Source organism: Microtus pennsylvanicus, chromosome 14 (assembly GCF_037038515.1).
Source record: "Microtus pennsylvanicus isolate mMicPen1 chromosome 14, mMicPen1.hap1, whole genome shotgun sequence".
NCBI classification, from domain to species: domain Eukaryota; kingdom Metazoa; phylum Chordata; class Mammalia; order Rodentia; family Cricetidae; genus Microtus; species Microtus pennsylvanicus.
In genome coordinates this window covers 31539133-31545875 of record NC_134592.1, presented here as the reverse complement: position 1 = coordinate 31545875, position 6743 = coordinate 31539133, and the positions used below count along the sequence as shown (strand labels likewise).

Genomic DNA, 6743 nt, shown 5'->3' with positions numbered 1-6743 from the left:
ACAGACCAGGCTGGCCTTGAACTCAGTGATTCACCTGCCTCTGCTTCCCAAGTACTGGAATTAAAGGCATGAGCCATAACACCCAGCCCAAACATTTATTTTATTATGTTTAATTTTGTGTATGTGTACCTTATGGATGGGTGTGTGTACATGATGTAGGCACTGGTGGAGGCCAGAAGTCTTGGATCCCCCTGGAGCTGAGTTTTAGGTGTCTGTGAGCCACTTTCTGTGGGTGCTGAGAACGGAGCGTGGATCCTGCAGGAGCAGTATACACTCTTAATCACAGAGCCATCTCTCCGGTCTCTTTTGCTATCTTGACTCTGTCAGTTTTTGAGAAGTTCTGCTGGGGGAAAAAAGAATTCTAATTTCTGGGCTGAGGATGGCATCCCTGGTCCTTATCCCAAGCACCACACACACACACACACACACACACACACACACACACACACACGTGTGAGAGGAGGGCAGAGTGATACAGGGAAGGAATAAGAAGCAACAAAGACTGTCCTGGGAATGGTTGTCACTGTGGACAAATGGCTAGATCTCCTTGGAGACGTTTGGAAGAACTGCGTAGAAACCACCTAGAACTTTCCGGTCAACACATAGGAGAGCAGGTCATTTATCCAGCAGCCTTGTTCTCCACTGGCACCCTCATACTACTCTGCCTTCCAATCTCCCCTTTCTTCTTAAAAAAGATTCTCCAGGAGCACCAGTAAGTGCTGCCCCAGTCGTCAGCCTAGCCATCTGGTCTGTCGTCTTTCTGTCAGAGACAAAATGCCCGAGATAACTCACTTTGGTTTATGGCTACAGAGGCCCCAGGCTGTGACTGGGCAGGCCTATTGCTGTTAGGTCTCTGATGGGAATGCCGATGGCCGTGGTGGGGAACACATGATAAAGCTAACTGCATACTCATGTCTGAGAAGCCAAAAAGTAACTCCCACAATTCCCTTCAAGGCCCTACCCCAGTGACCCAGAGACCTGTCAAAAGGCCGCCTAACGTTCACCGCCTCTCAGTACATCAGTCTGGAGACCAAGCCTTTAATATGTGGGCCTTGGGAGAACCTTCAGCAGTCAGTCTACAGCATCTGGACTCCGCAAGTGCCCATGCTCAGTTTCAAGTAAAAATAAAAAAGCGAAAGCATGTCTAATGCCATTTCAGCACTTACTGAATGGCAAGGATGGTACAAAATGGGACACAGCCGTTCCTCATTTTAGTTCTGAAACCAAGTCGATTTTACAGAAAGAAAAGAAGCTGGGGTGTGTGTGTGACAGAATGTGTCATGTGACTGATACAGGTGGGGCTCGCGAGGCAGTGCCTGTCCTGTAAGGGCTTTTCTGTTTTTCCAACTGTTTCATTTCTGTGATAAATACTTGCCAAGAAGCAATGTAAAGGAGGAAGGGTTTATTCCGATGTAATAGCTGGAGGAACCAGAGTCCACCATGACGGGGAAGGCAATGGGGGTGGTAAGAGGGGAAGGCAGTCACATTGTATCGCCAGAAAGTGGGGCCTTGCTGTCAAACCTCAAGACTCCCCCCCTCCAGACAGTCACTTCCTCCAGCCAGGCCCTGCCTCTCACAGGTTCCACAGTGTCCCAGTCTGTCACCACCAGCTGGGGACTAACTGTGGAGGACGTGGCCTATTCAAACCACACCGCAGCACTCCAGCAACTCCATTGGCTGCTACCTGACCCTTGAAGAGGGGACCTCACTCCTTAGGCCGAGTTGGTGACCTTTCAAAGAGAACACAGCCCTTGGCTGACGTGTTGTTTACATGCTTTGGTTTTTGTTTTCTTGGTTTGTTTTACCATTATAAGATGTTTTATTGTCCCCAGCCAGGGTCAGCTTTGGAATCTCTTCCCGAATCAGCCTCCAAATACTTAATCCTACAATTAGCAATTAATCCACTTGATCTCCTCTCATAGTTAAATGGAACAGGATACATATTAATCCTCTTGACCGTTTATCCCTTAGCATGGGTGGACTCATGGTCCTCTCCAGAGAACTAGTTTTGAAAGAGGAGACACAGAAGAAGCATGCATGCACTAAGCCTGGATTAGAGCGAAGTCACACTAGGTCATCGGCCCAGAAGAGAGCACATGTGTCCCGGGACTGATTTGCAAGAATGTTCTTGGCAGCTCATCATGGACTTGAACTAGAAACAATCCTAGTATCAAGGATGGAGTGGAAAAATACACAGTAGGGCTTTCGTCCGTGGAATACAATACAACAGTGGAAATAAATGTGTCACAGTTAGAGCCAGCAAGTCGCTTCAATCTCACAGACACAAAGTTAGCAGGAAAAATCGTGTAGATACTAAATAATGTGTACAGTGGGAATTTTTTGTTTTTGTTGTTGTTGTTTTGGTTTAGTTTGTTTGTTTTGTTTTGGTTTTGAGGGGTTTTTTTGTTTTTGTTGTTGTTGTTGTTTTGGTTTTTTTCCCCCATAGCTTTGGAGCCTGTCCTGGAACTAACTCTTGTAGAGCAGGCTGGCCTCAAACTCACAGAGATCCACCTCTGCCTCCTGAGTACTGGGATTAAAGGCATGCGCCACCACCATCTGACTGTTTTTTTGGTTTTTTGAGACAGGGTTTTTCTGTAGCTTTTTGGAGCCTGTCTTGGAACTCACTCTGTTAAAGCAAGTACTGGGGTGAGGGACCTTCCTTTCTGCTGTCTGAAGATCTGACCACTGAAGCTGATGAAACATAAATGTTATAGAATAAACAGATTGACAGGGGAAAATGCACACATTTATTTATTGTGTGCATGGACAGTTCACAGGGATGAAACTGAGCACCCAGTATTCAGCTTCTCTTCTCCCCACGTGGGAGAGGGGAAGTGGGCAGTGCAGATGGTTTCTGAGAAAGAACGAATTATACCTAGGGGTCTAGACAACAGCCCAAGAACAGGTGCCTCTGGGTCCCTGTCAACTGCAAGCTCCTTTCCCTAGAGTGAATCTTGCCATTTGGTGAAATTACAGAGAGGGTTCAGGACAACTGTGCTCTTTCTAAAAGACTCCCCTAAGTCAAAGAAAGAGAGGTGAGAGATAGGGAAGGGAGAGGAGAATGTGAGAGGCGTTGAGTTCTGAGACCATTTTAAAGTTTGTATGATTTCTCCTCAGATTTGAATATTTTTTGAAATATGACATCAAAATTTATTTATTTTCTTTCTTTCTTTTTATATTTTTTTTTTTTTTGCGTTTTTCAGGACAGGGTTTTTCTGTGTAGCTCTGGCTGTCCTGGAATTTGTCCTGTAGACCAGGCTGGCCTTGAATTGAGTGATATCTGCCTGCCTCTGCCTCCCAAATGCTGGGACTAAAGTCATGCACCACCACTGCCATTTTGATGTGCACCGTGACATCAACATTTGTACTACATGTGAAAAAAAAATGCTTCTGCCTCTTTGATATAGCTGTGGGATTGTTACTAACAGGCCGCCAGCCCTCAGAACAACTGACTCCACGATGGACCTATCATTCAGGCCATAAAACTCAGCATGTAGACAATACCACCTGCCAAAACGAAAACAAAGAAGTAATCCACCCAAGTCCACAGTTCTGGGAAAGGCTCTAAATGTTCTAGCCTGGCTTTTTGGCTTCTGTTGTTCCACTTCTGACTAACTGTTCCTGCTAATTGAGGTGTGTCAACCCAGGATATGATTTAGTGCTTAAAAGCTCACCCTGAGAAAGGCTTGGGGCTACACTGGGATCTCGGACACGCTAGTGCATGCATGTGGAGATAAGAGCTAACTTTGGGGTCAACTCCCTCCTTTCATCGTGTGGGTTCTGGGGGTGGAGTTCAGGCCTGGTGGCAGGTGTCTCTCCTAAGTGGCTTCTCCAGTCCTGACCTTGCTTTTTGAGAGAGCATCTCTCATTGGTACGGAGCCCACCAGCTAAGCTGACTGGCCAGCAAGCCTTACCTCCCCAGCAGGATCACACAGGTGTCCATGATGTCTGACTTTTTAACTTGAGTTCTAGGAATATCAATTTAAGTCCTAGGGTAGGGAGCAGGCACCTTGTAAGACAGCTATCTTCAAAGTCTAGCCCATTACTTTGAACCCGTCCTCACTTAAGTTCTCAGGACACTGGCAGAATGGAGTCTCGTTTCTTTTTCAGAATCTAAGATGAATGACCCCTAGCCCAGCTCCCAAGAGAGTTCTTGTCACTCTGAAAATGTATGATCTGGGCTTTCCAGCATCCATGTTTTTCCCCGAAGTCTGGCCTTCTAAACTCTCCAGAATGGACAGTCTAGCTCTGCTCACAGCGTCCAACAGTTCCCATAGACCTCTAGCAAAACTGAGGCCGTGAACCGCACCATAGTCTTATCGCTGCAGCTGTTCCGGAGCTTCCTCTCAACACCACTTCCCTGTGTTGGTTCCTTTGTTGTCGTTGTGCCCAAATACACGACAAAAAGCAACTTAAAGGGCAGAGGGTCTGTCCTGGCTTATCGTCTGAGAGGATGCAGGCCACCACGAGGAAAGACTGGTCACAAGGCATCCAGGGTCAGAAAGCAGGCAAAGATTAACCTATTTTTTTTAAATATCATTTTGTTGTTTTTTTTTAAGGATTTATTTATTTATTATGTACACAGTATTCAGCCTCCCATGTATTCCTGCATGCCAGAAGAGGGCACCAGATCTCATTACACATGGTTGTGAGCCACCGTGTGGTTGTTGGGAATTGAACTCAGGACCTCCAAAAGAGCAGTCAGTACTTTTGACCTCTGAGCCATCTCTCCAGCATTTGTCTTTTTATTTATTTATTTATTTTTATTTATTTATTTTTAGACAGGGGTTCACTATGTCACCCTGGCTAGCCTGGGACTTGATATATACAGCAGGCTGCCTACAAACTCACAGAGATCCGCCGTCTTCAGTCTCCCGAGTGCTGGGATTAAGAGTGTATGTGCTCACTTCGGCAGCACATATACTAAAATTGGAACGATACAGAGAAGATTAGCATGGCCCCTGCGCAAGGATGACACGCAAATTCGTGAAGCGTTCCATATTTAAAAAAAAAAAGAGTGTGTGGCTATTTCTTCAATCTTAAAACATTTTTGTGGAGCTGGAGAGATGGCTCAGTGGTTAAAAGCATTGCCTGCTCTTCCAAAGGTCCTGAGTTCAATTCCCGGCAACCACATGGTGGCTCATAACCATCTGCATGCCCTCTTCTGGCCTGCAGGCATACACACAGACAGAATATTGTATACATAACAAATAAATAAATATTTAAAAAAATTTGTGTGTGCATGCATGTGTGTGTGTGTGTGCGTGTGTGCGTATGTGTGTGTGTGTTGAATCCAGAACTTGGCACATACATCTCCTACCCTGAGTTTTGTTTTTGTTTTGTTTTGTTAATTTCAAAGTACTCAATATGCCAAAGTACCAGACTTAGGGTATCCTTTTCTGAGCCCCAAACGCGCACGGCTGTGTGAGAACGACAGCGTTTGCTGCACACAGCCTGCTTTTACTTCCCTCCTGCTCTCCCCCGTTAGCGGAGAAAGACGGCGCTCTGGCACTCCGTCAGCCGCATCGACTTTTATCACGTGTTGATGCCAGAAGGAACAATATGGCAAAGGGTCTAGAGGTCCGCCAACTTGAGAAGCCCTGTTTTTACTAGGCTGGATCTTAAGTCTGGACAGCGGTAATGGGCGGTACATGAGAAGCGTGAACACAGCCGTGCCAGGGGCAGAGAGAGAAGCAGGGGCCGGTCAGACCGCCTCCCGCTTGAGAGACCAACATGAAGACTGTCCTAATGGGCTGGAAGGCCTGTAGCAGCCCCCCTTAAAGTACCTCCCTACGTGTGGGACTGGCGCAGTGAGGGCAGCTGAGCTGCAGACGTGTTCTTCTGGCCTCTCCCTGAGAGGACACCTGATTCCTGGGAGAAAGCCGGTTTGTTCAATCAATTTCCACCTGTGTCTTCCCATTCCCAGCCCAATCCCTTCCCCAAAGTCTTGAGGAAACTCTTGGTCTGTGAGAAGCCGCCAGGAGTGAGCCAGAGTAGGGGGCAGGGTGGGGACAGTAGTGTACCAAGAGCCCGCAGGGGTTGGAGACTGAAGCTCTGCAGGCAGGTGTAAGCAAAGCCTTGTGGGTGAAACTACGGGGCCAGAGAACTTTTCGTAGCTTCTTTCCCAGTTGACTCAGGTATTGAAGAAAAGCCTAGCTGCTTGCAAGACTGCTGGAAACAGGGCCGCTCTGCTTTTTATCACAATACAATAGCGCAGATCTTACGGAAGGAAATGGGGGCTCAGAAGTATTTGGGTCATATTCATGGGCCTCTCTTTATCTTCATCAGCAGCATCTGATACGTAAACATTTGTTCTACGGGGATGACTGTACGGGACGTACTATTACTGAAGGGGTGGGGGTTTAGCTCAATGGTGAAGCACTTGCGAGGACCTGGGACCCATCCCCACCATCAGAAAAGCAGAAATTGAAAGCCTTGAATCCGGGAGACCCCTCAGGACTTCCTAGCAAACACTGCCAGAGCTTGCTCTGCTCTAGGGCTTACAGCTGCGTGTAGAGTAGTGTCCCCTCCCCCAGATGATGTGACCTAAGGATGTGAGTACAAGGTCTTCCTTTAGGAAGGACCCTAGCAAGCCTGAGGAATGCAGGTACAGAAGCTGGTCACACCAAGAGAGGGGCGGGGTGGGGGGGCACGGAGCAGCAACAAACGTGAGGCCTGCGGGGCAGTCCAGCTGCTGCTTCATGCTGAGGTCCTCTCAGCATCACTCAGGACCTTCCTGTAGG

General features: G+C 47.4%; 1 non-coding gene across 1 annotated transcript; it reads left to right on the top strand.

Annotated features, from left to right (window-relative positions):
- The first annotated feature begins 4899 nt into the window (after positions 1–4899).
- Positions 4900–5006, top strand: LOC142835432 (U6 spliceosomal RNA). Its single transcript, XR_012907859.1, has one exon. It is a non-coding gene; the product is annotated as a U6 spliceosomal RNA (small nuclear RNA).
- The last annotated feature ends 1737 nt before the right edge of the window (positions 5007–6743 follow it).